Source organism: Schistocerca nitens, unplaced genomic scaffold (assembly GCF_023898315.1).
Source record: "Schistocerca nitens isolate TAMUIC-IGC-003100 unplaced genomic scaffold, iqSchNite1.1 HiC_scaffold_293, whole genome shotgun sequence".
Lineage (NCBI taxonomy): Eukaryota > Metazoa > Arthropoda > Insecta > Orthoptera > Acrididae > Schistocerca > Schistocerca nitens.
The window spans coordinates 12,699-38,238 of NW_026045831.1; the positions used below are offsets into that span (position 1 = coordinate 12,699).

At 50.0% G+C, this 25,540-nt stretch overlaps 45 non-coding genes across 45 annotated transcripts; all 45 read right to left on the reverse strand.

Moving 5' to 3' along the window:
* Positions 1-257: 257 nt before the first annotated feature.
* Positions 258-330, reverse strand: Trnaf-gaa (transfer RNA phenylalanine (anticodon GAA)). Its single transcript has one exon. It is a non-coding gene; the product is annotated as a tRNA-Phe (tRNA).
* A 591-nt stretch (positions 331-921) lies between these two features.
* On the reverse strand, positions 922-1,003 carry Trnas-uga (transfer RNA serine (anticodon UGA)). Its single transcript has one exon. It is a non-coding gene; the product is annotated as a tRNA-Ser (tRNA).
* A 698-nt stretch (positions 1,004-1,701) lies between these two features.
* On the reverse strand, positions 1,702-1,783 carry Trnas-cga (transfer RNA serine (anticodon CGA)). The gene has a single exon. It is a non-coding gene; the product is annotated as a tRNA-Ser (tRNA).
* A 138-nt stretch (positions 1,784-1,921) lies between these two features.
* Positions 1,922-1,994, reverse strand: Trnak-uuu (transfer RNA lysine (anticodon UUU)). Its single transcript has one exon. It is a non-coding gene; the product is annotated as a tRNA-Lys (tRNA).
* A 532-nt stretch (positions 1,995-2,526) lies between these two features.
* Positions 2,527-2,599, reverse strand: Trnaf-gaa (transfer RNA phenylalanine (anticodon GAA)). The gene has a single exon. It is a non-coding gene; the product is annotated as a tRNA-Phe (tRNA).
* A 591-nt stretch (positions 2,600-3,190) lies between these two features.
* Positions 3,191-3,272, reverse strand: Trnas-uga (transfer RNA serine (anticodon UGA)). The gene has a single exon. It is a non-coding gene; the product is annotated as a tRNA-Ser (tRNA).
* A 698-nt stretch (positions 3,273-3,970) lies between these two features.
* Trnas-cga (transfer RNA serine (anticodon CGA)) lies at positions 3,971-4,052 on the reverse strand. The gene has a single exon. It is a non-coding gene; the product is annotated as a tRNA-Ser (tRNA).
* A 138-nt stretch (positions 4,053-4,190) lies between these two features.
* Trnak-uuu (transfer RNA lysine (anticodon UUU)) lies at positions 4,191-4,263 on the reverse strand. The gene has a single exon. It is a non-coding gene; the product is annotated as a tRNA-Lys (tRNA).
* A 532-nt stretch (positions 4,264-4,795) lies between these two features.
* On the reverse strand, positions 4,796-4,868 carry Trnaf-gaa (transfer RNA phenylalanine (anticodon GAA)). The gene has a single exon. It is a non-coding gene; the product is annotated as a tRNA-Phe (tRNA).
* A 591-nt stretch (positions 4,869-5,459) lies between these two features.
* Trnas-uga (transfer RNA serine (anticodon UGA)) lies at positions 5,460-5,541 on the reverse strand. The gene has a single exon. It is a non-coding gene; the product is annotated as a tRNA-Ser (tRNA).
* A 698-nt stretch (positions 5,542-6,239) lies between these two features.
* On the reverse strand, positions 6,240-6,321 carry Trnas-cga (transfer RNA serine (anticodon CGA)). Its single transcript has one exon. It is a non-coding gene; the product is annotated as a tRNA-Ser (tRNA).
* A 138-nt stretch (positions 6,322-6,459) lies between these two features.
* On the reverse strand, positions 6,460-6,532 carry Trnak-uuu (transfer RNA lysine (anticodon UUU)). Its single transcript has one exon. It is a non-coding gene; the product is annotated as a tRNA-Lys (tRNA).
* A 532-nt stretch (positions 6,533-7,064) lies between these two features.
* On the reverse strand, positions 7,065-7,137 carry Trnaf-gaa (transfer RNA phenylalanine (anticodon GAA)). Its single transcript has one exon. It is a non-coding gene; the product is annotated as a tRNA-Phe (tRNA).
* Positions 7,138-7,728: 591 nt separating this feature from the next.
* Positions 7,729-7,810, reverse strand: Trnas-uga (transfer RNA serine (anticodon UGA)). Its single transcript has one exon. It is a non-coding gene; the product is annotated as a tRNA-Ser (tRNA).
* Positions 7,811-8,508: 698 nt separating this feature from the next.
* On the reverse strand, positions 8,509-8,590 carry Trnas-cga (transfer RNA serine (anticodon CGA)). The gene has a single exon. It is a non-coding gene; the product is annotated as a tRNA-Ser (tRNA).
* Positions 8,591-8,728: 138 nt separating this feature from the next.
* Trnak-uuu (transfer RNA lysine (anticodon UUU)) lies at positions 8,729-8,801 on the reverse strand. Its single transcript has one exon. It is a non-coding gene; the product is annotated as a tRNA-Lys (tRNA).
* Positions 8,802-9,333: 532 nt separating this feature from the next.
* Trnaf-gaa (transfer RNA phenylalanine (anticodon GAA)) lies at positions 9,334-9,406 on the reverse strand. Its single transcript has one exon. It is a non-coding gene; the product is annotated as a tRNA-Phe (tRNA).
* Positions 9,407-9,997: 591 nt separating this feature from the next.
* On the reverse strand, positions 9,998-10,079 carry Trnas-uga (transfer RNA serine (anticodon UGA)). Its single transcript has one exon. It is a non-coding gene; the product is annotated as a tRNA-Ser (tRNA).
* Positions 10,080-10,777: 698 nt separating this feature from the next.
* Positions 10,778-10,859, reverse strand: Trnas-cga (transfer RNA serine (anticodon CGA)). The gene has a single exon. It is a non-coding gene; the product is annotated as a tRNA-Ser (tRNA).
* A 138-nt stretch (positions 10,860-10,997) lies between these two features.
* On the reverse strand, positions 10,998-11,070 carry Trnak-uuu (transfer RNA lysine (anticodon UUU)). Its single transcript has one exon. It is a non-coding gene; the product is annotated as a tRNA-Lys (tRNA).
* Positions 11,071-11,602: 532 nt separating this feature from the next.
* On the reverse strand, positions 11,603-11,675 carry Trnaf-gaa (transfer RNA phenylalanine (anticodon GAA)). Its single transcript has one exon. It is a non-coding gene; the product is annotated as a tRNA-Phe (tRNA).
* A 591-nt stretch (positions 11,676-12,266) lies between these two features.
* On the reverse strand, positions 12,267-12,348 carry Trnas-uga (transfer RNA serine (anticodon UGA)). Its single transcript has one exon. It is a non-coding gene; the product is annotated as a tRNA-Ser (tRNA).
* Positions 12,349-13,046: 698 nt separating this feature from the next.
* Trnas-cga (transfer RNA serine (anticodon CGA)) lies at positions 13,047-13,128 on the reverse strand. Its single transcript has one exon. It is a non-coding gene; the product is annotated as a tRNA-Ser (tRNA).
* A 138-nt stretch (positions 13,129-13,266) lies between these two features.
* Trnak-uuu (transfer RNA lysine (anticodon UUU)) lies at positions 13,267-13,339 on the reverse strand. Its single transcript has one exon. It is a non-coding gene; the product is annotated as a tRNA-Lys (tRNA).
* Positions 13,340-13,871: 532 nt separating this feature from the next.
* Trnaf-gaa (transfer RNA phenylalanine (anticodon GAA)) lies at positions 13,872-13,944 on the reverse strand. Its single transcript has one exon. It is a non-coding gene; the product is annotated as a tRNA-Phe (tRNA).
* Positions 13,945-14,535: 591 nt separating this feature from the next.
* On the reverse strand, positions 14,536-14,617 carry Trnas-uga (transfer RNA serine (anticodon UGA)). Its single transcript has one exon. It is a non-coding gene; the product is annotated as a tRNA-Ser (tRNA).
* A 698-nt stretch (positions 14,618-15,315) lies between these two features.
* On the reverse strand, positions 15,316-15,397 carry Trnas-cga (transfer RNA serine (anticodon CGA)). Its single transcript has one exon. It is a non-coding gene; the product is annotated as a tRNA-Ser (tRNA).
* A 138-nt stretch (positions 15,398-15,535) lies between these two features.
* On the reverse strand, positions 15,536-15,608 carry Trnak-uuu (transfer RNA lysine (anticodon UUU)). The gene has a single exon. It is a non-coding gene; the product is annotated as a tRNA-Lys (tRNA).
* Positions 15,609-16,140: 532 nt separating this feature from the next.
* Trnaf-gaa (transfer RNA phenylalanine (anticodon GAA)) lies at positions 16,141-16,213 on the reverse strand. The gene has a single exon. It is a non-coding gene; the product is annotated as a tRNA-Phe (tRNA).
* Positions 16,214-16,804: 591 nt separating this feature from the next.
* Positions 16,805-16,886, reverse strand: Trnas-uga (transfer RNA serine (anticodon UGA)). Its single transcript has one exon. It is a non-coding gene; the product is annotated as a tRNA-Ser (tRNA).
* A 698-nt stretch (positions 16,887-17,584) lies between these two features.
* Positions 17,585-17,666, reverse strand: Trnas-cga (transfer RNA serine (anticodon CGA)). Its single transcript has one exon. It is a non-coding gene; the product is annotated as a tRNA-Ser (tRNA).
* Positions 17,667-17,804: 138 nt separating this feature from the next.
* Positions 17,805-17,877, reverse strand: Trnak-uuu (transfer RNA lysine (anticodon UUU)). The gene has a single exon. It is a non-coding gene; the product is annotated as a tRNA-Lys (tRNA).
* Positions 17,878-18,409: 532 nt separating this feature from the next.
* Positions 18,410-18,482, reverse strand: Trnaf-gaa (transfer RNA phenylalanine (anticodon GAA)). Its single transcript has one exon. It is a non-coding gene; the product is annotated as a tRNA-Phe (tRNA).
* Positions 18,483-19,073: 591 nt separating this feature from the next.
* On the reverse strand, positions 19,074-19,155 carry Trnas-uga (transfer RNA serine (anticodon UGA)). The gene has a single exon. It is a non-coding gene; the product is annotated as a tRNA-Ser (tRNA).
* A 698-nt stretch (positions 19,156-19,853) lies between these two features.
* On the reverse strand, positions 19,854-19,935 carry Trnas-cga (transfer RNA serine (anticodon CGA)). Its single transcript has one exon. It is a non-coding gene; the product is annotated as a tRNA-Ser (tRNA).
* Positions 19,936-20,073: 138 nt separating this feature from the next.
* Positions 20,074-20,146, reverse strand: Trnak-uuu (transfer RNA lysine (anticodon UUU)). The gene has a single exon. It is a non-coding gene; the product is annotated as a tRNA-Lys (tRNA).
* Positions 20,147-20,678: 532 nt separating this feature from the next.
* Positions 20,679-20,751, reverse strand: Trnaf-gaa (transfer RNA phenylalanine (anticodon GAA)). The gene has a single exon. It is a non-coding gene; the product is annotated as a tRNA-Phe (tRNA).
* Positions 20,752-21,342: 591 nt separating this feature from the next.
* Trnas-uga (transfer RNA serine (anticodon UGA)) lies at positions 21,343-21,424 on the reverse strand. The gene has a single exon. It is a non-coding gene; the product is annotated as a tRNA-Ser (tRNA).
* A 698-nt stretch (positions 21,425-22,122) lies between these two features.
* Positions 22,123-22,204, reverse strand: Trnas-cga (transfer RNA serine (anticodon CGA)). The gene has a single exon. It is a non-coding gene; the product is annotated as a tRNA-Ser (tRNA).
* A 138-nt stretch (positions 22,205-22,342) lies between these two features.
* On the reverse strand, positions 22,343-22,415 carry Trnak-uuu (transfer RNA lysine (anticodon UUU)). Its single transcript has one exon. It is a non-coding gene; the product is annotated as a tRNA-Lys (tRNA).
* Positions 22,416-22,946: 531 nt separating this feature from the next.
* Positions 22,947-23,019, reverse strand: Trnaf-gaa (transfer RNA phenylalanine (anticodon GAA)). Its single transcript has one exon. It is a non-coding gene; the product is annotated as a tRNA-Phe (tRNA).
* A 591-nt stretch (positions 23,020-23,610) lies between these two features.
* Positions 23,611-23,692, reverse strand: Trnas-uga (transfer RNA serine (anticodon UGA)). The gene has a single exon. It is a non-coding gene; the product is annotated as a tRNA-Ser (tRNA).
* Positions 23,693-24,390: 698 nt separating this feature from the next.
* On the reverse strand, positions 24,391-24,472 carry Trnas-cga (transfer RNA serine (anticodon CGA)). Its single transcript has one exon. It is a non-coding gene; the product is annotated as a tRNA-Ser (tRNA).
* Positions 24,473-24,610: 138 nt separating this feature from the next.
* On the reverse strand, positions 24,611-24,683 carry Trnak-uuu (transfer RNA lysine (anticodon UUU)). The gene has a single exon. It is a non-coding gene; the product is annotated as a tRNA-Lys (tRNA).
* Positions 24,684-25,215: 532 nt separating this feature from the next.
* Trnaf-gaa (transfer RNA phenylalanine (anticodon GAA)) lies at positions 25,216-25,288 on the reverse strand. Its single transcript has one exon. It is a non-coding gene; the product is annotated as a tRNA-Phe (tRNA).
* Positions 25,289-25,540: the final 252 nt, after the last annotated feature.

Consider the following 25,540-nt stretch of genomic DNA (forward strand, 5'->3'; position numbering starts at 1 on the left):
TTTCCCACGCTTTCGCTCATTTCACAGTTCCGTTGGAGACGTTCTTCACGTCCTGACACAAAAAAGGGAACGCAGTCGGTAGGACATTTTTTTTTTTTATTTTCTTGCTTCCCAGGCAGTTGCCTACTGTGTTCCTCTTATGGCATGCACTAGACAACCAGAACAGCTACAGGAGGGAGTCACTTTTGTTCTCGGCGGTAGTTACATTATCACAAACTCAGAGCAATTCCATTGGCGTCAGCTTCAAAACGAATGCATGCCGAAACCCGGGATCGAACCAGGGACCTTTAGATCTTCAGTCTAACGCTCTCCCAACTGAGCTATTTCGGCTGACGTGGAACGTCTCTGTTTTGTACGTCTTCGTTAACCTCTGCCTCGTCGCCAATTTCACAGTCGTCTTCGTCTGATAAGACACAGGGACGCTGAAAGGCGAGCAGCAGATGCAGTGAAGCACCACACACATTTCTTCTGCTTCAATCATCGTAACAAGCAAACACGTCGACTCGATTCATGTAATATTGACTTCGCTGACGCTAGAAAACCGGTGCTATATCGATGCCACGTGCAACTCGTGTGCAGAGAACGAGACACAAGAAGGAGTGAGCCTCTCCACCGTGTGAGAGGCAGTATCTAGCAGATACACACGGTAAAACATTTGACTTGCGCTAGCTCATAAATTGCTGCACGTCATCGTCTGCAAGCTAAAATGGACACATCTGCACTGCCCAGAGAGGCGACACTTGCACTGACACCTGGTGGACGGCTGCGAGACGAGGAGATGAGCTGTGGCTTCTGGGCGCGACTTTAGCGCTGCACCCTGTAGCCAAGAACACTGCACATTGCTGGCGACCCACGTGTTTAGTAGTGACGCAACCGCTAGGATGCAGCTGAACGTCCATCTTCTGTGAGCGAGAAAATTTTCGCAGTCGGCAGGACTCGAACCTGCGCTCCCAGAGGGAATCTGATTTCAAGTCAGACGCCTTAACCACTCGGCCACGACTGCCGGTGGCAAAAGCGTCTTCCGACAAGTGAAAGTGCCACCTTGAGAAGCAATCCGATGGCAGAAAGCGGCTTGGCCTCACTCTTTTCTCTAGTGTTTCCATGGCCAGCACATTAGCCGTTACGAAAGTGTATTAATTTTCGCCCAGGCAGAGGCTTGGACCCAACACCCTTTGGTTGAAAACCTAACGCTCTACCGACTGAGCTATCGTACAGCTGCGTGATGAGCGAGTGATTCACATGTCGTAATTACTGGCTTATGGCTCCAATGGCGACTTCACCGACTTCCCACTGACGCACCGCTGACGCTAGTTTTCTGTCGTCTTAAGCGGTGGACATACTTGCAAGTAGCTGCGAGATCTTAAGAAAAGAAACGCTGCACCATTGCTTTTGCCGCACTCGAATGACTGAATTACGATTCTTAAAAAGAAATGAATGTTCGCTCTGTCCAAAACTTCCAAGCACATGTGTGTACTCACAAACTCGGCGTCGGCGCGAGAAAATGACGGGAGCGCACTCGTGGGCCTGCGACGGCTTTCTGCAGTCCCAGCGTCAGTGCGTGGAGAACCGGTAACCACAGGAAGCAGCGGCCGTCGCGGAACTCTGTATTCTTAAATTTTCGTCTTGTTGAGAGTGGCGTCATTGGCTTGCACCCGCGTTCATGCGTGTGAAAATATTTGCTCTTCTTTACGCAAAATCGCACGCAGCCGGTAGGACTCGAACCTACGCTCCCAGAGGGAATCTGATTTCGAGTCAGACGCCTTAACCACTCGGCCACGACTGCGCGGAGCGCAATCCTCTCCCGTCACATGCAACTGCCACCGTTTAAAGCACTGTGGTGGCAGGAAACGGCGTAGTTACATTCTCTTCCGTAGTGTTTCCGCCGCTACTAGACGAATCACTACCAAAGCATTAAAATTTCCGCCCAGACAGGGATTTGAACCCTGGACCCTTAGGTTAAAAGCCTAATGCTCTACCGGCTGAGCTACCCGGGCTCACAGGACGTTAGCAAACCTTCCACGATGCACAACTATACATTGGCTCATGTCCTTTACTGTTGTGCAATCGCTGCAACTAATAAAACGTCGCCTGGATGCTGTCTACAAACTTATCGTGCTAAGCTCGTAACAGACTATCAAAGAATACTGACACACGACGCAAAAACAAATTGCAGCAGTCGTTACGTCTCATGCGTTGGAGCAGAGGATTTACGTGTTTTGTTGACACTCACTGGGCAACTCGAAAATTCACAAGCATTTTGAATGCAATGTTTCCCACGCTTTCGCTCATTTCACAGTTCCGTTGGAGACGTTCTTCACGTCCTGACACAAAAAAGGGAACGCAGTCGGTAGGACATTTTTTTTTTTTATTTTCTTGCTTCCCAGGCAGTTGCCTACTGTGTTCCTCTTATGGCATGCACTAGACAACCAGAACAGCTACAGGAGGGAGTCACTTTTGTTCTCGGCGGTAGTTACATTATCACAAACTCAGAGCAATTCCATTGGCGTCAGCTTCAAAACGAATGCATGCCGAAACCCGGGATCGAACCAGGGACCTTTAGATCTTCAGTCTAACGCTCTCCCAACTGAGCTATTTCGGCTGACGTGGAACGTCTCTGTTTTGTACGTCTTCGTTAACCTCTGCCTCGTCGCCAATTTCACAGTCGTCTTCGTCTGATAAGACACAGGGACGCTGAAAGGCGAGCAGCAGATGCAGTGAAGCACCACACACATTTCTTCTGCTTCAATCATCGTAACAAGCAAACACGTCGACTCGATTCATGTAATATTGACTTCGCTGACGCTAGAAAACCGGTGCTATATCGATGCCACGTGCAACTCGTGTGCAGAGAACGAGACACAAGAAGGAGTGAGCCTCTCCACCGTGTGAGAGGCAGTATCTAGCAGATACACACGGTAAAACATTTGACTTGCGCTAGCTCATAAATTGCTGCACGTCATCGTCTGCAAGCTAAAATGGACACATCTGCACTGCCCAGAGAGGCGACACTTGCACTGACACCTGGTGGACGGCTGCGAGACGAGGAGATGAGCTGTGGCTTCTGGGCGCGACTTTAGCGCTGCACCCTGTAGCCAAGAACACTGCACATTGCTGGCGACCCACGTGTTTAGTAGTGACGCAACCGCTAGGATGCAGCTGAACGTCCATCTTCTGTGAGCGAGAAAATTTTCGCAGTCGGCAGGACTCGAACCTGCGCTCCCAGAGGGAATCTGATTTCAAGTCAGACGCCTTAACCACTCGGCCACGACTGCCGGTGGCAAAAGCGTCTTCCGACAAGTGAAAGTGCCACCTTGAGAAGCAATCCGATGGCAGAAAGCGGCTTGGCCTCACTCTTTTCTCTAGTGTTTCCATGGCCAGCACATTAGCCGTTACGAAAGTGTATTAATTTTCGCCCAGGCAGAGGCTTGGACCCAACACCCTTTGGTTGAAAACCTAACGCTCTACCGACTGAGCTATCGTACAGCTGCGTGATGAGCGAGTGATTCACATGTCGTAATTACTGGCTTATGGCTCCAATGGCGACTTCACCGACTTCCCACTGACGCACCGCTGACGCTAGTTTTCTGTCGTCTTAAGCGGTGGACATACTTGCAAGTAGCTGCGAGATCTTAAGAAAAGAAACGCTGCACCATTGCTTTTGCCGCACTCGAATGACTGAATTACGATTCTTAAAAAGAAATGAATGTTCGCTCTGTCCAAAACTTCCAAGCACATGTGTGTACTCACAAACTCGGCGTCGGCGCGAGAAAATGACGGGAGCGCACTCGTGGGCCTGCGACGGCTTTCTGCAGTCCCAGCGTCAGTGCGTGGTGAACCGGTAACCACAGGAAGCAGCGGCCGTCGCGGAACTCTGTATTCTTAAATTTTCGTCTTGTTGAGAGTGGCGTCATTGGCTTGCACCCGCGTTCATGCGTGTGAAAATATTTGCTCTTCTTTACGCAAAATCGCACGCAGCCGGTAGGACTCGAACCTACGCTCCCAGAGGGAATCTGATTTCGAGTCAGACGCCTTAACCACTCGGCCACGACTGCGCGGAGCGCAATCCTCTCCCGTCACATGCAACTGCCACCGTTTAAAGCACTGTGGTGGCAGGAAACGGCGTAGTTACATTCTCTTCCGTAGTGTTTCCGCCGCTACTAGACGAATCACTACCAAAGCATTAAAATTTCCGCCCAGACAGGGATTTGAACCCTGGACCCTTAGGTTAAAAGCCTAATGCTCTACCGGCTGAGCTACCCGGGCTCACAGGACGTTAGCAAACCTTCCACGATGCACAACTATACATTGGCTCATGTCCTTTACTGTTGTGCAATCGCTGCAACTAATAAAACGTCGCCTGGATGCTGTCTACAAACTTATCGTGCTAAGCTCGTAACAGACTATCAAAGAATACTGACACACGACGCAAAAACAAATTGCAGCAGTCGTTACGTCTCATGCGTTGGAGCAGAGGATTTACGTGTTTTGTTGACACTCACTGGGCAACTCGAAAATTCACAAGCATTTTGAATGCAATGTTTCCCACGCTTTCGCTCATTTCACAGTTCCGTTGGAGACGTTCTTCACGTCCTGACACAAAAAAGGGAACGCAGTCGGTAGGACATTTTTTTTTTTTATTTTCTTGCTTCCCAGGCAGTTGCCTACTGTGTTCCTCTTATGGCATGCACTAGACAACCAGAACAGCTACAGGAGGGAGTCACTTTTGTTCTCGGCGGTAGTTACATTATCACAAACTCAGAGCAATTCCATTGGCGTCAGCTTCAAAACGAATGCATGCCGAAACCCGGGATCGAACCAGGGACCTTTAGATCTTCAGTCTAACGCTCTCCCAACTGAGCTATTTCGGCTGACGTGGAACGTCTCTGTTTTGTACGTCTTCGTTAACCTCTGCCTCGTCGCCAATTTCACAGTCGTCTTCGTCTGATAAGACACAGGGACGCTGAAAGGCGAGCAGCAGATGCAGTGAAGCACCACACACATTTCTTCTGCTTCAATCATCGTAACAAGCAAACACGTCGACTCGATTCATGTAATATTGACTTCGCTGACGCTAGAAAACCGGTGCTATATCGATGCCACGTGCAACTCGTGTGCAGAGAACGAGACACAAGAAGGAGTGAGCCTCTCCACCGTGTGAGAGGCAGTATCTAGCAGATACACACGGTAAAACATTTGACTTGCGCTAGCTCATAAATTGCTGCACGTCATCGTCTGCAAGCTAAAATGGACACATCTGCACTGCCCAGAGAGGCGACACTTGCACTGACACCTGGTGGACGGCTGCGAGACGAGGAGATGAGCTGTGGCTTCTGGGCGCGACTTTAGCGCTGCACCCTGTAGCCAAGAACACTGCACATTGCTGGCGACCCACGTGTTTAGTAGTGACGCAACCGCTAGGATGCAGCTGAACGTCCATCTTCTGTGAGCGAGAAAATTTTCGCAGTCGGCAGGACTCGAACCTGCGCTCCCAGAGGGAATCTGATTTCAAGTCAGACGCCTTAACCACTCGGCCACGACTGCCGGTGGCAAAAGCGTCTTCCGACAAGTGAAAGTGCCACCTTGAGAAGCAATCCGATGGCAGAAAGCGGCTTGGCCTCACTCTTTTCTCTAGTGTTTCCATGGCCAGCACATTAGCCGTTACGAAAGTGTATTAATTTTCGCCCAGGCAGAGGCTTGGACCCAACACCCTTTGGTTGAAAACCTAACGCTCTACCGACTGAGCTATCGTACAGCTGCGTGATGAGCGAGTGATTCACATGTCGTAATTACTGGCTTATGGCTCCAATGGCGACTTCACCGACTTCCCACTGACGCACCGCTGACGCTAGTTTTCTGTCGTCTTAAGCGGTGGACATACTTGCAAGTAGCTGCGAGATCTTAAGAAAAGAAACGCTGCACCATTGCTTTTGCCGCACTCGAATGACTGAATTACGATTCTTAAAAAGAAATGAATGTTCGCTCTGTCCAAAACTTCCAAGCACATGTGTGTACTCACAAACTCGGCGTCGGCGCGAGAAAATGACGGGAGCGCACTCGTGGGCCTGCGACGGCTTTCTGCAGTCCCAGCGTCAGTGCGTGGTGAACCGGTAACCACAGGAAGCAGCGGCCGTCGCGGAACTCTGTATTCTTAAATTTTCGTCTTGTTGAGAGTGGCGTCATTGGCTTGCACCCGCGTTCATGCGTGTGAAAATATTTGCTCTTCTTTACGCAAAATCGCACGCAGCCGGTAGGACTCGAACCTACGCTCCCAGAGGGAATCTGATTTCGAGTCAGACGCCTTAACCACTCGGCCACGACTGCGCGGAGCGCAATCCTCTCCCGTCACATGCAACTGCCACCGTTTAAAGCACTGTGGTGGCAGGAAACGGCGTAGTTACATTCTCTTCCGTAGTGTTTCCGCCGCTACTAGACGAATCACTACCAAAGCATTAAAATTTCCGCCCAGACAGGGATTTGAACCCTGGACCCTTAGGTTAAAAGCCTAATGCTCTACCGGCTGAGCTACCCGGGCTCACAGGACGTTAGCAAACCTTCCACGATGCACAACTATACATTGGCTCATGTCCTTTACTGTTGTGCAATCGCTGCAACTAATAAAACGTCGCCTGGATGCTGTCTACAAACTTATCGTGCTAAGCTCGTAACAGACTATCAAAGAATACTGACACACGACGCAAAAACAAATTGCAGCAGTCGTTACGTCTCATGCGTTGGAGCAGAGGATTTACGTGTTTTGTTGACACTCACTGGGCAACTCGAAAATTCACAAGCATTTTGAATGCAATGTTTCCCACGCTTTCGCTCATTTCACAGTTCCGTTGGAGACGTTCTTCACGTCCTGACACAAAAAAGGGAACGCAGTCGGTAGGACATTTTTTTTTTTTATTTTCTTGCTTCCCAGGCAGTTGCCTACTGTGTTCCTCTTATGGCATGCACTAGACAACCAGAACAGCTACAGGAGGGAGTCACTTTTGTTCTCGGCGGTAGTTACATTATCACAAACTCAGAGCAATTCCATTGGCGTCAGCTTCAAAACGAATGCATGCCGAAACCCGGGATCGAACCAGGGACCTTTAGATCTTCAGTCTAACGCTCTCCCAACTGAGCTATTTCGGCTGACGTGGAACGTCTCTGTTTTGTACGTCTTCGTTAACCTCTGCCTCGTCGCCAATTTCACAGTCGTCTTCGTCTGATAAGACACAGGGACGCTGAAAGGCGAGCAGCAGATGCAGTGAAGCACCACACACATTTCTTCTGCTTCAATCATCGTAACAAGCAAACACGTCGACTCGATTCATGTAATATTGACTTCGCTGACGCTAGAAAACCGGTGCTATATCGATGCCACGTGCAACTCGTGTGCAGAGAACGAGACACAAGAAGGAGTGAGCCTCTCCACCGTGTGAGAGGCAGTATCTAGCAGATACACACGGTAAAACATTTGACTTGCGCTAGCTCATAAATTGCTGCACGTCATCGTCTGCAAGCTAAAATGGACACATCTGCACTGCCCAGAGAGGCGACACTTGCACTGACACCTGGTGGACGGCTGCGAGACGAGGAGATGAGCTGTGGCTTCTGGGCGCGACTTTAGCGCTGCACCCTGTAGCCAAGAACACTGCACATTGCTGGCGACCCACGTGTTTAGTAGTGACGCAACCGCTAGGATGCAGCTGAACGTCCATCTTCTGTGAGCGAGAAAATTTTCGCAGTCGGCAGGACTCGAACCTGCGCTCCCAGAGGGAATCTGATTTCAAGTCAGACGCCTTAACCACTCGGCCACGACTGCCGGTGGCAAAAGCGTCTTCCGACAAGTGAAAGTGCCACCTTGAGAAGCAATCCGATGGCAGAAAGCGGCTTGGCCTCACTCTTTTCTCTAGTGTTTCCATGGCCAGCACATTAGCCGTTACGAAAGTGTATTAATTTTCGCCCAGGCAGAGGCTTGGACCCAACACCCTTTGGTTGAAAACCTAACGCTCTACCGACTGAGCTATCGTACAGCTGCGTGATGAGCGAGTGATTCACATGTCGTAATTACTGGCTTATGGCTCCAATGGCGACTTCACCGACTTCCCACTGACGCACCGCTGACGCTAGTTTTCTGTCGTCTTAAGCGGTGGACATACTTGCAAGTAGCTGCGAGATCTTAAGAAAAGAAACGCTGCACCATTGCTTTTGCCGCACTCGAATGACTGAATTACGATTCTTAAAAAGAAATGAATGTTCGCTCTGTCCAAAACTTCCAAGCACATGTGTGTACTCACAAACTCGGCGTCGGCGCGAGAAAATGACGGGAGCGCACTCGTGGGCCTGCGACGGCTTTCTGCAGTCCCAGCGTCAGTGCGTGGTGAACCGGTAACCACAGGAAGCAGCGGCCGTCGCGGAACTCTGTATTCTTAAATTTTCGTCTTGTTGAGAGTGGCGTCATTGGCTTGCACCCGCGTTCATGCGTGTGAAAATATTTGCTCTTCTTTACGCAAAATCGCACGCAGCCGGTAGGACTCGAACCTACGCTCCCAGAGGGAATCTGATTTCGAGTCAGACGCCTTAACCACTCGGCCACGACTGCGCGGAGCGCAATCCTCTCCCGTCACATGCAACTGCCACCGTTTAAAGCACTGTGGTGGCAGGAAACGGCGTAGTTACATTCTCTTCCGTAGTGTTTCCGCCGCTACTAGACGAATCACTACCAAAGCATTAAAATTTCCGCCCAGACAGGGATTTGAACCCTGGACCCTTAGGTTAAAAGCCTAATGCTCTACCGGCTGAGCTACCCGGGCTCACAGGACGTTAGCAAACCTTCCACGATGCACAACTATACATTGGCTCATGTCCTTTACTGTTGTGCAATCGCTGCAACTAATAAAACGTCGCCTGGATGCTGTCTACAAACTTATCGTGCTAAGCTCGTAACAGACTATCAAAGAATACTGACACACGACGCAAAAACAAATTGCAGCAGTCGTTACGTCTCATGCGTTGGAGCAGAGGATTTACGTGTTTTGTTGACACTCACTGGGCAACTCGAAAATTCACAAGCATTTTGAATGCAATGTTTCCCACGCTTTCGCTCATTTCACAGTTCCGTTGGAGACGTTCTTCACGTCCTGACACAAAAAAGGGAACGCAGTCGGTAGGACATTTTTTTTTTTTATTTTCTTGCTTCCCAGGCAGTTGCCTACTGTGTTCCTCTTATGGCATGCACTAGACAACCAGAACAGCTACAGGAGGGAGTCACTTTTGTTCTCGGCGGTAGTTACATTATCACAAACTCAGAGCAATTCCATTGGCGTCAGCTTCAAAACGAATGCATGCCGAAACCCGGGATCGAACCAGGGACCTTTAGATCTTCAGTCTAACGCTCTCCCAACTGAGCTATTTCGGCTGACGTGGAACGTCTCTGTTTTGTACGTCTTCGTTAACCTCTGCCTCGTCGCCAATTTCACAGTCGTCTTCGTCTGATAAGACACAGGGACGCTGAAAGGCGAGCAGCAGATGCAGTGAAGCACCACACACATTTCTTCTGCTTCAATCATCGTAACAAGCAAACACGTCGACTCGATTCATGTAATATTGACTTCGCTGACGCTAGAAAACCGGTGCTATATCGATGCCACGTGCAACTCGTGTGCAGAGAACGAGACACAAGAAGGAGTGAGCCTCTCCACCGTGTGAGAGGCAGTATCTAGCAGATACACACGGTAAAACATTTGACTTGCGCTAGCTCATAAATTGCTGCACGTCATCGTCTGCAAGCTAAAATGGACACATCTGCACTGCCCAGAGAGGCGACACTTGCACTGACACCTGGTGGACGGCTGCGAGACGAGGAGATGAGCTGTGGCTTCTGGGCGCGACTTTAGCGCTGCACCCTGTAGCCAAGAACACTGCACATTGCTGGCGACCCACGTGTTTAGTAGTGACGCAACCGCTAGGATGCAGCTGAACGTCCATCTTCTGTGAGCGAGAAAATTTTCGCAGTCGGCAGGACTCGAACCTGCGCTCCCAGAGGGAATCTGATTTCAAGTCAGACGCCTTAACCACTCGGCCACGACTGCCGGTGGCAAAAGCGTCTTCCGACAAGTGAAAGTGCCACCTTGAGAAGCAATCCGATGGCAGAAAGCGGCTTGGCCTCACTCTTTTCTCTAGTGTTTCCATGGCCAGCACATTAGCCGTTACGAAAGTGTATTAATTTTCGCCCAGGCAGAGGCTTGGACCCAACACCCTTTGGTTGAAAACCTAACGCTCTACCGACTGAGCTATCGTACAGCTGCGTGATGAGCGAGTGATTCACATGTCGTAATTACTGGCTTATGGCTCCAATGGCGACTTCACCGACTTCCCACTGACGCACCGCTGACGCTAGTTTTCTGTCGTCTTAAGCGGTGGACATACTTGCAAGTAGCTGCGAGATCTTAAGAAAAGAAACGCTGCACCATTGCTTTTGCCGCACTCGAATGACTGAATTACGATTCTTAAAAAGAAATGAATGTTCGCTCTGTCCAAAACTTCCAAGCACATGTGTGTACTCACAAACTCGGCGTCGGCGCGAGAAAATGACGGGAGCGCACTCGTGGGCCTGCGACGGCTTTCTGCAGTCCCAGCGTCAGTGCGTGGTGAACCGGTAACCACAGGAAGCAGCGGCCGTCGCGGAACTCTGTATTCTTAAATTTTCGTCTTGTTGAGAGTGGCGTCATTGGCTTGCACCCGCGTTCATGCGTGTGAAAATATTTGCTCTTCTTTACGCAAAATCGCACGCAGCCGGTAGGACTCGAACCTACGCTCCCAGAGGGAATCTGATTTCGAGTCAGACGCCTTAACCACTCGGCCACGACTGCGCGGAGCGCAATCCTCTCCCGTCACATGCAACTGCCACCGTTTAAAGCACTGTGGTGGCAGGAAACGGCGTAGTTACATTCTCTTCCGTAGTGTTTCCGCCGCTACTAGACGAATCACTACCAAAGCATTAAAATTTCCGCCCAGACAGGGATTTGAACCCTGGACCCTTAGGTTAAAAGCCTAATGCTCTACCGGCTGAGCTACCCGGGCTCACAGGACGTTAGCAAACCTTCCACGATGCACAACTATACATTGGCTCATGTCCTTTACTGTTGTGCAATCGCTGCAACTAATAAAACGTCGCCTGGATGCTGTCTACAAACTTATCGTGCTAAGCTCGTAACAGACTATCAAAGAATACTGACACACGACGCAAAAACAAATTGCAGCAGTCGTTACGTCTCATGCGTTGGAGCAGAGGATTTACGTGTTTTGTTGACACTCACTGGGCAACTCGAAAATTCACAAGCATTTTGAATGCAATGTTTCCCACGCTTTCGCTCATTTCACAGTTCCGTTGGAGACGTTCTTCACGTCCTGACACAAAAAAGGGAACGCAGTCGGTAGGACATTTTTTTTTTTTATTTTCTTGCTTCCCAGGCAGTTGCCTACTGTGTTCCTCTTATGGCATGCACTAGACAACCAGAACAGCTACAGGAGGGAGTCACTTTTGTTCTCGGCGGTAGTTACATTATCACAAACTCAGAGCAATTCCATTGGCGTCAGCTTCAAAACGAATGCATGCCGAAACCCGGGATCGAACCAGGGACCTTTAGATCTTCAGTCTAACGCTCTCCCAACTGAGCTATTTCGGCTGACGTGGAACGTCTCTGTTTTGTACGTCTTCGTTAACCTCTGCCTCGTCGCCAATTTCACAGTCGTCTTCGTCTGATAAGACACAGGGACGCTGAAAGGCGAGCAGCAGATGCAGTGAAGCACCACACACATTTCTTCTGCTTCAATCATCGTAACAAGCAAACACGTCGACTCGATTCATGTAATATTGACTTCGCTGACGCTAGAAAACCGGTGCTATATCGATGCCACGTGCAACTCGTGTGCAGAGAACGAGACACAAGAAGGAGTGAGCCTCTCCACCGTGTGAGAGGCAGTATCTAGCAGATACACACGGTAAAACATTTGACTTGCGCTAGCTCATAAATTGCTGCACGTCATCGTCTGCAAGCTAAAATGGACACATCTGCACTGCCCAGAGAGGCGACACTTGCACTGACACCTGGTGGACGGCTGCGAGACGAGGAGATGAGCTGTGGCTTCTGGGCGCGACTTTAGCGCTGCACCCTGTAGCCAAGAACACTGCACATTGCTGGCGACCCACGTGTTTAGTAGTGACGCAACCGCTAGGATGCAGCTGAACGTCCATCTTCTGTGAGCGAGAAAATTTTCGCAGTCGGCAGGACTCGAACCTGCGCTCCCAGAGGGAATCTGATTTCAAGTCAGACGCCTTAACCACTCGGCCACGACTGCCGGTGGCAAAAGCGTCTTCCGACAAGTGAAAGTGCCACCTTGAGAAGCAATCCGATGGCAGAAAGCGGCTTGGCCTCACTCTTTTCTCTAGTGTTTCCATGGCCAGCACATTAGCCGTTACGAAAGTGTATTAATTTTCGCCCAGGCAGAGGCTTGGACCCAACACCCTTTGGTTGAAAACCTAACGCTCTACCGACTGAGCTATCGTACAGCTGCGTGATGAGCGAGTGATTCACATGTCGTAATTACTGGCTTATGGCTCCAATGGCGACTTCACCGACTTCCCACTGACGCACCGCTGACGCTAGTTTTCTGTCGTCTTAAGCGGTGGACATACTTGCAAGTAGCTGCGAGATCTTAAGAAAAGAAACGCTGCACCATTGCTTTTGCCGCACTCGAATGACTGAATTACGATTCTTAAAAAGAAATGAATGTTCGCTCTGTCCAAAACTTCCAAGCACATGTGTGTACTCACAAACTCGGCGTCGGCGCGAGAAAATGACGGGAGCGCACTCGTGGGCCTGCGACGGCTTTCTGCAGTCCCAGCGTCAGTGCGTGGTGAACCGGTAACCACAGGAAGCAGCGGCCGTCGCGGAACTCTGTATTCTTAAATTTTCGTCTTGTTGAGAGTGGCGTCATTGGCTTGCACCCGCGTTCATGCGTGTGAAAATATTTGCTCTTCTTTACGCAAAATCGCACGCAGCCGGTAGGACTCGAACCTACGCTCCCAGAGGGAATCTGATTTCGAGTCAGACGCCTTAACCACTCGGCCACGACTGCGCGGAGCGCAATCCTCTCCCGTCACATGCAACTGCCACCGTTTAAAGCACTGTGGTGGCAGGAAACGGCGTAGTTACATTCTCTTCCGTAGTGTTTCCGCCGCTACTAGACGAATCACTACCAAAGCATTAAAATTTCCGCCCAGACAGGGATTTGAACCCTGGACCCTTAGGTTAAAAGCCTAATGCTCTACCGGCTGAGCTACCCGGGCTCACAGGACGTTAGCAAACCTTCCACGATGCACAACTATACATTGGCTCATGTCCTTTACTGTTGTGCAATCGCTGCAACTAATAAAACGTCGCCTGGATGCTGTCTACAAACTTATCGTGCTAAGCTCGTAACAGACTATCAAAGAATACTGACACACGACGCAAAAACAAATTGCAGCAGTCGTTACGTCTCATGCGTTGGAGCAGAGGATTTACGTGTTTTGTTGACACTCACTGGGCAACTCGAAAATTCACAAGCATTTTGAATGCAATGTTTCCCACGCTTTCGCTCATTTCACAGTTCCGTTGGAGACGTTCTTCACGTCCTGACACAAAAAAGGGAACGCAGTCGGTAGGACATTTTTTTTTTTTATTTTCTTGCTTCCCAGGCAGTTGCCTACTGTGTTCCTCTTATGGCATGCACTAGACAACCAGAACAGCTACAGGAGGGAGTCACTTTTGTTCTCGGCGGTAGTTACATTATCACAAACTCAGAGCAATTCCATTGGCGTCAGCTTCAAAACGAATGCATGCCGAAACCCGGGATCGAACCAGGGACCTTTAGATCTTCAGTCTAACGCTCTCCCAACTGAGCTATTTCGGCTGACGTGGAACGTCTCTGTTTTGTACGTCTTCGTTAACCTCTGCCTCGTCGCCAATTTCACAGTCGTCTTCGTCTGATAAGACACAGGGACGCTGAAAGGCGAGCAGCAGATGCAGTGAAGCACCACACACATTTCTTCTGCTTCAATCATCGTAACAAGCAAACACGTCGACTCGATTCATGTAATATTGACTTCGCTGACGCTAGAAAACCGGTGCTATATCGATGCCACGTGCAACTCGTGTGCAGAGAACGAGACACAAGAAGGAGTGAGCCTCTCCACCGTGTGAGAGGCAGTATCTAGCAGATACACACGGTAAAACATTTGACTTGCGCTAGCTCATAAATTGCTGCACGTCATCGTCTGCAAGCTAAAATGGACACATCTGCACTGCCCAGAGAGGCGACACTTGCACTGACACCTGGTGGACGGCTGCGAGACGAGGAGATGAGCTGTGGCTTCTGGGCGCGACTTTAGCGCTGCACCCTGTAGCCAAGAACACTGCACATTGCTGGCGACCCACGTGTTTAGTAGTGACGCAACCGCTAGGATGCAGCTGAACGTCCATCTTCTGTGAGCGAGAAAATTTTCGCAGTCGGCAGGACTCGAACCTGCGCTCCCGGAGGGAATCTGATTTCAAGTCAGACGCCTTAACCACTCGGCCACGACTGCCGGTGGCAAAAGCGTCTTCCGACAAGTGAAAGTGCCACCTTGAGAAGCAATCCGATGGCAGAAAGCGGCTTGGCCTCACTCTTTTCTCTAGTGTTTCCATGGCCAGCACATTAGCCGTTACGAAAGTGTATTAATTTTCGCCCAGGCAGAGGCTTGGACCCAACACCCTTTGGTTGAAAACCTAACGCTCTACCGACTGAGCTATCGTACAGCTGCGTGATGAGCGAGTGATTCACATGTCGTAATTACTGGCTTATGGCTCCAATGGCGACTTCACCGACTTCCCACTGACGCACCGCTGACGCTAGTTTTCTGTCGTCTTAAGCGGTGGACATACTTGCAAGTAGCTGCGAGATCTTAAGAAAAGAAACGCTGCACCATTGCTTTTGCCGCACTCGAATGACTGAATTACGATTCTTAAAAAGAAATGAATGTTCGCTCTGTCCAAAACTTCCAAGCACATGTGTGTACTCACAAACTCGGCGTCGGCGCGAGAAAATGACGGGAGCGCACTCGTGGGCCTGCGACGGCTTTCTGCAGTCCCAGCGTCAGTGCGTGGTGAACCGGTAACCACAGGAAGCAGCGGCCGTCGCGGAACTCTGTATTCTTAAATTTTCGTCTTGTTGAGAGTGGCGTCATTGGCTTGCACCCGCGTTCATGCGTGTGAAAATATTTGCTCTTCTTTACGCAAAATCGCACGCAGCCGGTAGGACTCGAACCTACGCTCCCAGAGGGAATCTGATTTCGAGTCAGACGCCTTAACCACTCGGCCACGACTGCGCGGAGCGCAATCCTCTCCCGTCACATGCAACTGCCACCGTTTAAAGCACTGTGGTGGCAGGAAACGGCGTAGTTACATTCTCTTCCGTAGTGTTTCCGCCGCTACTAGACGAATCACTACCAAAGCATTAAAATTTCCGCCCAGACAGGGATTTGAACCCTGGACCCTTAGGTTAAAAGCCTAATGCTCTACCGGCTGAGCTACCCGGGCTCACAGGACGTTAGCAAACCTTCCACGATGCACAACTATACATTGGCTCATGTCCTTTACTGTTGTGCAATCGCTGCAACTAATAAAACGTCGCCTGGATGCTGTCTACAAACTTATCGTGCTAAGCTCGTAACAGACTATCAAAGAATACTGACACACGACGCAAAAACAAATTGCAGCAGTCGTTACGTCTCATGCGTTGGAGCAGAGGATTTACGTGTTTTGTTGACACTCACTGGGCAACTCGAAAATTCACAAGCATTTTGAATGCAATGTTTCCCACGCTTTCGCTCATTTCACAGTTCCGTTGGAGACGTTCTTCACGTCCTGACACAAAAAAGGGAACGCAGTCGGTAGGACATTTTTTTTTTTTATTTTCTTGCTTCCCAGGCAGTTGCCTACTGTGTTCCTCTTATGGCATGCACTAGACAACCAGAACAGCTACAGGAGGGAGTCACTTTTGTTCTCGGCGGTAGTTACATTATCACAAACTCAGAGCAATTCCATTGGCGTCAGCTTCAAAACGAATGCATGCCGAAACCCGGGATCGAACCAGGGACCTTTAGATCTTCAGTCTAACGCTCTCCCAACTGAGCTATTTCGGCTGACGTGGAACGTCTCTGTTTTGTACGTCTTCGTTAACCTCTGCCTCGTCGCCAATTTCACAGTCGTCTTCGTCTGATAAGACACAGGGACGCTGAAAGGCGAGCAGCAGATGCAGTGAAGCACCACACACATTTCTTCTGCTTCAATCATCGTAACAAGCAAACACGTCGACTCGATTCATGTAATATTGACTTCGCTGACGCTAGAAAACCGGTGCTATATCGATGCCACGTGCAACTCGTGTGCAGAGAACGAGACACAAGAAGGAGTGAGCCTCTCCACCGTGTGAGAGGCAGTATCTAGCAGATACACACGGTAAAACATTTGACTTGCGCTAGCTCATAAATTGCTGCACGTCATCGTCTGCAAGCTAAAATGGACACATCTGCACTGCCCAGAGAGGCGACACTTGCACTGACACCTGGTGGACGGCTGCGAGACGAGGAGATGAGCTGTGGCTTCTGGGCGCGACTTTAGCGCTGCACCCTGTAGCCAAGAACACTGCACATTGCTGGCGACCCACGTGTTTAGTAGTGACGCAACCGCTAGGATGCAGCTGAACGTCCATCTTCTGTGAGCGAGAAAATTTTCGCAGTCGGCAGGACTCGAACCTGCGCTCCCAGAGGGAATCTGATTTCAAGTCAGACGCCTTAACCACTCGGCCACGACTGCCGGTGGCAAAAGCGTCTTCCGACAAGTGAAAGTGCCACCTTGAGAAGCAATCCGATGGCAGAAAGCGGCTTGGCCTCACTCTTTTCTCTAGTGTTTCCATGGCCAGCACATTAGCCGTTACGAAAGTGTATTAATTTTCGCCCAGGCAGAGGCTTGGACCCAACACCCTTTGGTTGAAAACCTAACGCTCTACCGACTGAGCTATCGTACAGCTGCGTGATGAGCGAGTGATTCACATGTCGTAATTACTGGCTTATGGCTCCAATGGCGACTTCACCGACTTCCCACTGACGCACCGCTGACGCTAGTTTTCTGTCGTCTTAAGCGGTGGACATACTTGCAAGTAGCTGCGAGATCTTAAGAAAAGAAACGCTGCACCATTGCTTTTGCCGCACTCGAATGACTGAATTACGATTCTTAAAAAGAAATGAATGTTCGCTCTGTCCAAAACTTCCAAGCACATGTGTGTACTCACAAACTCGGCGTCGGCGCGAGAAAATGACGGGAGCGCACTCGTGGGCCTGCGACGGCTTTCTGCAGTCCCAGCGTCAGTGCGTGGTGAACCGGTAACCACAGGAAGCAGCGGCCGTCGCGGAACTCTGTATTCTTAAATTTTCGTCTTGTTGAGAGTGGCGTCATTGGCTTGCACCCGCGTTCATGCGTGTGAAAATATTTGCTCTTCTTTACGCAAAATCGCACGCAGCCGGTAGGACTCGAACCTACGCTCCCAGAGGGAATCTGATTTCGAGTCAGACGCCTTAACCACTCGGCCACGACTGCGCGGAGCGCAATCCTCTCCCGTCACATGCAACTGCCACCGTTTAAAGCACTGTGGTGGCAGGAAACGGCGTAGTTACATTCTCTTCCGTAGTGTTTCCGCCGCTACTAGACGAATCACTACCAAAGCATTAAAATTTCCGCCCAGACAGGGATTTGAACCCTGGACCCTTAGGTTAAAAGCCTAATGCTCTACCGGCTGAGCTACCCGGGCTCACAGGACGTTAGCAAACCTTCCACGATGCACAACTATACATTGGCTCATGTCCTTTACTGTTGTGCAATCGCTGCAACTAATAAAACGTCGCCTGGATGCTGTCTACAAACTTATCGTGCTAAGCTCGTAACAGACTATCAAAGAATACTGACACACGACGCAAAAACAAATTGCAGCAGTCGTTACGTCTCATGCGTTGGAGCAGAGGATTTACGTGTTTTGTTGACACTCACTGGGCAACTCGAAAATTCACAAGCATTTTGAATGCAATGTTTCCCACGCTTTCGCTCATTTCACAGTTCCGTTGGAGACGTTCTTCACGTCCTGACACAAAAAAGGGAACGCAGTCGGTAGGACATTTTTTTTTTTTATTTTCTTGCTTCCCAGGCAGTTGCCTACTGTGTTCCTCTTATGGCATGCACTAGACAACCAGAACAGCTACAGGAGGGAGTCACTTTTGTTCTCGGCGGTAGTTACATTATCACAAACTCAGAGCAATTCCATTGGCGTCAGCTTCAAAACGAATGCATGCCGAAACCCGGGATCGAACCAGGGACCTTTAGATCTTCAGTCTAACGCTCTCCCAACTGAGCTATTTCGGCTGACGTGGAACGTCTCTGTTTTGTACGTCTTCGTTAACCTCTGCCTCGTCGCCAATTTCACAGTCGTCTTCGTCTGATAAGACACAGGGACGCTGAAAGGCGAGCAGCAGATGCAGTGAAGCACCACACACATTTCTTCTGCTTCAATCATCGTAACAAGCAAACACGTCGACTCGATTCATGTAATATTGACTTCGCTGACGCTAGAAAACCGGTGCTATATCGATGCCACGTGCAACTCGTGTGCAGAGAACGAGACACAAGAAGGAGTGAGCCTCTCCACCGTGTGAGAGGCAGTATCTAGCAGATACACACGGTAAAACATTTGACTTGCGCTAGCTCATAAATTGCTGCACGTCATCGTCTGCAAGCTAAAATGGACACATCTGCACTGCCCAGAGAGGCGACACTTGCACTGACACCTGGTGGACGGCTGCGAGACGAGGAGATGAGCTGTGGCTTCTGGGCGCGACTTTAGCGCTGCACCCTGTAGCCAAGAACACTGCACATTGCTGGCGACCCACGTGTTTAGTAGTGACGCAACCGCTAGGATGCAGCTGAACGTCCATCTTCTGTGAGCGAGAAAATTTTCGCAGTCGGCAGGACTCGAACCTGCGCTCCCAGAGGGAATCTGATTTCAAGTCAGACGCCTTAACCACTCGGCCACGACTGCCGGTGGCAAAAGCGTCTTCCGACAAGTGAAAGTGCCACCTTGAGAAGCAATCCGATGGCAGAAAGCGGCTTGGCCTCACTCTTTTCTCTAGTGTTTCCATGGCCAGCACATTAGCCGTTACGAAAGTGTATTAATTTTCGCCCAGGCAGAGGCTTGGACCCAACACCCTTTGGTTGAAAACCTAACGCTCTACCGACTGAGCTATCGTACAGCTGCGTGATGAGCGAGTGATTCACATGTCGTAATTACTGGCTTATGGCTCCAATGGCGACTTCACCGACTTCCCACTGACGCACCGCTGACGCTAGTTTTCTGTCGTCTTAAGCGGTGGACATACTTGCAAGTAGCTGCGAGATCTTAAGAAAAGAAACGCTGCACCATTGCTTTTGCCGCACTCGAATGACTGAATTACGATTCTTAAAAAGAAATGAATGTTCGCTCTGTCCAAAACTTCCAAGCACATGTGTGTACTCACAAACTCGGCGTCGGCGCGAGAAAATGACGGGAGCGCACTCGTGGGCCTGCGACGGCTTTCTGCAGTCCCAGCGTCAGTGCGTGGTGAACCGGTAACCACAGGAAGCAGCGGCCGTCGCGGAACTCTGTATTCTTAAATTTTCGTCTTGTTGAGAGTGGCGTCATTGGCTTGCACCCGCGTTCATGCGTGTGAAAATATTTGCTCTTCTTTACGCAAAATCGCACGCAGCCGGTAGGACTCGAACCTACGCTCCCAGAGGGAATCTGATTTCGAGTCAGACGCCTTAACCACTCGGCCACGACTGCGCGGAGCGCAATCCTCTCCCGTCACATGCAACTGCCACCGTTTAAAGCACTGTGGTGGCAGGAAACGGCGTAGTTACATTCTCTTCCGTAGTGTTTCCGCCGCTACTAGACGAATCACTACCAAAGCATTAAAATTTCCGCCCAGACAGGGATTTGAACCCTGGACCCTTAGGTTAAAAGCCTAATGCTCTACCGGCTGAGCTACCCGGGCTCACAGGACGTTAGCAAACCTTCCACGATGCACAACTATACATTGGCTCATGTCCTTTACTGTTGTGCAATCGCTGCAACTAATAAAACGTCGCCTGGATGCTGTCTACAAACTTATCGTGCTAAGCTCGTAACAGACTATCAAAGAATACTGACACACGACGCAAAAACAAATTGCAGCAGTCGTTACGTCTCATGCGTTGGAGCAGAGGATTTACGTGTTTTGTTGACACTCACTGGGCAACTCGAAAATTCACAAGCATTTTGAATGCAATGTTTCCCACGCTTTCGCTCATTTCACAGTTCCGTTGGAGACGTTCTTCACGTCCTGACACAAAAAAGGGAACGCAGTCGGTAGGACATTTTTTTTTTTTATTTTCTTGCTTCCCAGGCAGTTGCCTACTGTGTTCCTCTTATGGCATGCACTAGACAACCAGAACAGCTACAGGAGGGAGTCACTTTTGTTCTCGGCGGTAGTTACATTATCACAAACTCAGAGCAATTCCATTGGCGTCAGCTTCAAAACGAATGCATGCCGAAACCCGGGATCGAACCAGGGACCTTTAGATCTTCAGTCTAACGCTCTCCCAACTGAGCTATTTCGGCTGACGTGGAACGTCTCTGTTTTGTACGTCTTCGTTAACCTCTGCCTCGTCGCCAATTTCACAGTCGTCTTCGTCTGATAAGACACAGGGACGCTGAAAGGCGAGCAGCAGATGCAGTGAAGCACCACACACATTTCTTCTGCTTCAATCATCGTAACAAGCAAACACGTCGACTCGATTCATGTAATATTGACTTCGCTGACGCTAGAAAACCGGTGCTATATCGATGCCACGTGCAACTCGTGTGCAGAGAACGAGACACAAGAAGGAGTGAGCCTCTCCACCGTGTGAGAGGCAGTATCTAGCAGATACACACGGTAAAACATTTGACTTGCGCTAGCTCATAAATTGCTGCACGTCATCGTCTGCAAGCTAAAATGGACACATCTGCACTGCCCAGAGAGGCGACACTTGCACTGACACCTGGTGGACGGCTGCGAGACGAGGAGATGAGCTGTGGCTTCTGGGCGCGACTTTAGCGCTGCACCCTGTAGCCAAGAACACTGCACATTGCTGGCGACCCACGTGTTTAGTAGTGACGCAACCGCTAGGATGCAGCTGAACGTCCATCTTCTGTGAGCGAGAAAATTTTCGCAGTCGGCAGGACTCGAACCTGCGCTCCCGGAGGGAATCTGATTTCAAGTCAGACGCCTTAACCACTCGGCCACGACTGCCGGTGGCAAAAGCGTCTTCCGACAAGTGAAAGTGCCACCTTGAGAAGCAATCCGATGGCAGAAAGCGGCTTGGCCTCACTCTTTTCTCTAGTGTTTCCATGGCCAGCACATTAGCCGTTACGAAAGTGTATTAATTTTCGCCCAGGCAGAGGCTTGGACCCAACACCCTTTGGTTGAAAACCTAACGCTCTACCGACTGAGCTATCGTACAGCTGCGTGATGAGCGAGTGATTCACATGTCGTAATTACTGGCTTATGGCTCCAATGGCGACTTCACCGACTTCCCACTGACGCACCGCTGACGCTAGTTTTCTGTCGTCTTAAGCGGTGGACATACTTGCAAGTAGCTGCGAGATCTTAAGAAAAGAAACGCTGCACCATTGCTTTTGCCGCACTCGAATGACTGAATTACGATTCTTAAAAAGAAATGAATGTTCGCTCTGTCCAAAACTTCCAAGCACATGTGTGTACTCACAAACTCGGCGTCGGCGCGAGAAAATGACGGGAGCGCACTCGTGGGCCTGCGACGGCTTTCTGCAGTCCCAGCGTCAGTGCGTGGTGAACCGGTAACCACAGGAAGCAGCGGCCGTCGCGGAACTCTGTATTCTTAAATTTTCGTCTTGTTGAGAGTGGCGTCATTGGCTTGCACCCGCGTTCATGCGTGTGAAAATATTTGCTCTTCTTTACGCAAAATCGCACGCAGCCGGTAGGACTCGAACCTACGCTCCCAGAGGGAATCTGATTTCGAGTCAGACGCCTTAACCACTCGGCCACGACTGCGCGGAGCGCAATCCTCTCCCGTCACATGCAACTGCCACCGTTTAAAGCACTGTGGTGGCAGGAAACGGCGTAGTTACATTCTCTTCCGTAGTGTTTCCGCCGCTACTAGACGAATCACTACCAAAGCATTAAAATTTCCGCCCAGACAGGGATTTGAACCCTGGACCCTTAGGTTAAAAGCCTAATGCTCTACCGGCTGAGCTACCCGGGCTCACAGGACGTTAGCAAACCTTCCACGATGCACAACTATACATTGGCTCATGTCCTTTACTGTTGTGCAATCGCTGCAACTAATAAAACGTCGCCTGGATGCTGTCTACAAACTTATCGTGCTAAGCTCGTAACAGACTATCAAAGAATACTGACACACGACGCAAAAACAAATTGCAGCAGTCGTTACGTCTCATGCGTTGGAGCAGAGGATTTACGTGTTTTGTTGACACTCACTGGGCAACTCGAAAATTCACAAGCATTTTGAATGCAATGTTTCCCACGCTTTCGCTCATTTCACAGTTCCGTTGGAGACGTTCTTCACGTCCTGACACAAAAAAGGGAACGCAGTCGGTAGGACATTTTTTTTTTTATTTTCTTGCTTCCCAGGCAGTTGCCTACTGTGTTCCTCTTATGGCATGCACTAGACAACCAGAACAGCTACAGGAGGGAGTCACTTTTGTTCTCGGCGGTAGTTACATTATCACAAACTCAGAGCAATTCCATTGGCGTCAGCTTCAAAACGAATGCATGCCGAAACCCGGGATCGAACCAGGGACCTTTAGATCTTCAGTCTAACGCTCTCCCAACTGAGCTATTTCGGCTGACGTGGAACGTCTCTGTTTTGTACGTCTTCGTTAACCTCTGCCTCGTCGCCAATTTCACAGTCGTCTTCGTCTGATAAGACACAGGGACGCTGAAAGGCGAGCAGCAGATGCAGTGAAGCACCACACACATTTCTTCTGCTTCAATCATCGTAACAAGCAAACACGTCGACTCGATTCATGTAATATTGACTTCGCTGACGCTAGAAAACCGGTGCTATATCGATGCCACGTGCAACTCGTGTGCAGAGAACGAGACACAAGAAGGAGTGAGCCTCTCCACCGTGTGAGAGGCAGTATCTAGCAGATACACACGGTAAAACATTTGACTTGCGCTAGCTCATAAATTGCTGCACGTCATCGTCTGCAAGCTAAAATGGACACATCTGCACTGCCCAGAGAGGCGACACTTGCACTGACACCTGGTGGACGGCTGCGAGACGAGGAGATGAGCTGTGGCTTCTGGGCGCGACTTTAGCGCTGCACCCTGTAGCCAAGAACACTGCACATTGCTGGCGACCCACGTGTTTAGTAGTGACGCAACCGCTAGGATGCAGCTGAACGTCCATCTTCTGTGAGCGAGAAAATTTTCGCAGTCGGCAGGACTCGAACCTGCGCTCCCAGAGGGAATCTGATTTCAAGTCAGACGCCTTAACCACTCGGCCACGACTGCCGGTGGCAAAAGCGTCTTCCGACAAGTGAAAGTGCCACCTTGAGAAGCAATCCGATGGCAGAAAGCGGCTTGGCCTCACTCTTTTCTCTAGTGTTTCCATGGCCAGCACATTAGCCGTTACGAAAGTGTATTAATTTTCGCCCAGGCAGAGGCTTGGACCCAACACCCTTTGGTTGAAAACCTAACGCTCTACCGACTGAGCTATCGTACAGCTGCGTGATGAGCGAGTGATTCACATGTCGTAATTACTGGCTTATGGCTCCAATGGCGACTTCACCGACTTCCCACTGACGCACCGCTGACGCTAGTTTTCTGTCGTCTTAAGCGGTGGACATACTTGCAAGTAGCTGCGAGATCTTAAGAAAAGAAACGCTGCACCATTGCTTTTGCCGCACTCGAATGACTGAATTACGATTCTTAAAAAGAAATGAATGTTCGCTCTGTCCAAAACTTCCAAGCACATGTGTGTACTCACAAACTCGGCGTCGGCGCGAGAAAATGACGGGAGCGCACTCGTGGGCCTGCGACGGCTTTCTGCAGTCCCAGCGTCAGTGCGTGGTGAACCGGTAACCACAGGAAGCAGCGGCCGTCGCGGAACTCTGTATTCTTAAATTTTCGTCTTGTTGAGAGTGGCGTCATTGGCTTGCACCCGCGTTCATGCGTGTGAAAATATTTGCTCTTCTTTACGCAAAATCGCACGCAGCCGGTAGGACTCGAACCTACGCTCCCAGAGGGAATCTGATTTCGAGTCAGACGCCTTAACCACTCGGCCACGACTGCGCGGAGCGCAATCCTCTCCCGTCACATGCAACTGCCACCGTTTAAAGCACTGTGGTGGCAGGAAACGGCGTAGTTACATTCTCTTCCGTAGTGTTTCCGCCGCTACTAGACGAATCACTACCAAAGCATTAAAATTTCCGCCCAGACAGGGATTTGAACCCTGGACCCTTAGGTTAAAAGCCTAATGCTCTACCGGCTGAGCTACCCGGGCTCACAGGACGTTAGCAAACCTTCCACGATGCACAACTATACATTGGCTCATGTCCTTTACTGTTGTGCAATCGCTGCAACTAATAAAACGTCGCCTGGATGCTGTCTACAAACTTATCGTGCTAAGCTCGTAACAGACTATCAAAGAATACTGACACACGACGCAAAAACAAATTGCAGCAGTCGTTACGTCTCATGCGTTGGAGCAGAGGATTTACGTGTTTTGTTGACACTCACTGGGCAACTCGAAAATTCACAAGCATTTTGAATGCAATGTTTCCCACGCTTTCGCTCATTTCACAGTTCCGTTGGAGACGTTCTTCACGTCCTGACACAAAAAAGGGAACGCAGTCGGTAGGACATTTTTTTTTTTTATTTTCTTGCTTCCCAGGCAGTTGCCTACTGTGTTCCTCTTATGGCATGCACTAGACAACCAGAACAGCTACAGGAGGGAGTCACTTTTGTTCTCGGCGGTAGTTACATTATCACAAACTCAGAGCAATTCCATTGGCGTCAGCTTCAAAACGAATGCATGCCGAAACCCGGGATCGAACCAGGGACCTTTAGATCTTCAGTCTAACGCTCTCCCAACTGAGCTATTTCGGCTGACGTGGAACGTCTCTGTTTTGTACGTCTTCGTTAACCTCTGCCTCGTCGCCAATTTCACAGTCGTCTTCGTCTGATAAGACACAGGGACGCTGAAAGGCGAGCAGCAGATGCAGTGAAGCACCACACACATTTCTTCTGCTTCAATCATCGTAACAAGCAAACACGTCGACTCGATTCATGTAATATTGACTTCGCTGACGCTAGAAAACCGGTGCTATATCGATGCCACGTGCAACTCGTGTGCAGAGA